Below are 1,093 nucleotides of genomic sequence, written 5' to 3'. Positions count from 1 at the left end.
ACTAGTCAAAACTGAATTACGGATATCTATAACGTCATTCTGACTAGTCAAAACTACAGTTACAGATATCTGTAATTCAGTTTTGACTAGTAAGATTCAAATTATTTTTGCCATTCATGTGTATGGGGTTTGTCATAATAGATATCTACAATAACATTATGACTATCTATAATTCCAGTTTGAGATATCTACAAAGTCATTTTGACTAGTCATAATTCAGTTGCAGATATCTACAACGTCATTCTGACTATCTGAAACTCAATTCAAGATATCTAGAAAGGACCATGTGGATATCTTCAATTGATGATAATTAAAGATATCTTGAACTTGAATTATGACTAGTCAAAATTCAATTGTAGATATCTCAAACTGGAATTACAGATATCCACAATTCAGTTGCGGATATCCGCAACTACATTGTAGATATCTATAATGACAAACCCCATACACATGAATGGCAAAAGTAGTTTGAATCTTAGTAGTCAAAACTGAATTACTGATAGGCCTATCTGTAATTAGAGTTTTGACTACGCAAAATTATGTTGCAGATATCAGTAGGCTAATGAATATCCAGTCTAGCTATTAAATGTTAAAACGGCTTGCCATAGGCGCCACCCACAGGATTTTCTCTTCACACATTCACACCGCACGGTGCGGTGCTACTACGACAATGAACAGAGAGCCCACGTGGGCCGGCGACTGCATGCAGCTTCTTCTCATTGGCCGGAAGGGAGTGCTAGCGCGGGTGACAACCAATCATGCAGGACATGGTCTCAATTTGTGTGATGCATGAAAAGATACAGAAATGCTGTGCAGTCCCGCGCAATGCGGGACGTCTGAGGGGTATTCCAGGTACGAGGTTCAACAAACTCTGAGTCTATCCCTGAACTCTGAGTTGATTTGACTTCAGTCAACTCTGATATATAAAAATCATATCAATGGAGCCATCATCAATGGAGCTCCGACTCCACGATTCACCATGGCAACAGGTAAATAAAAGACAGGCCTCCATTTTAATCCAGTGGATGTAGAGATATTAATGCATGTGTAGCAGACGGTGCACGTTTATCTTTAAAAGAAGAGCCTGAGTCAG

This window comes from Epinephelus moara, chromosome 14 (assembly GCF_006386435.1).
Source record: "Epinephelus moara isolate mb chromosome 14, YSFRI_EMoa_1.0, whole genome shotgun sequence".
In the NCBI taxonomy this organism is placed as follows: Eukaryota; Metazoa; Chordata; class Actinopteri; order Perciformes; family Serranidae; genus Epinephelus; species Epinephelus moara.
The sequence above is the reverse complement of the archived record's forward strand: the minus strand, read 5'-3'. Positions refer to the sequence as shown.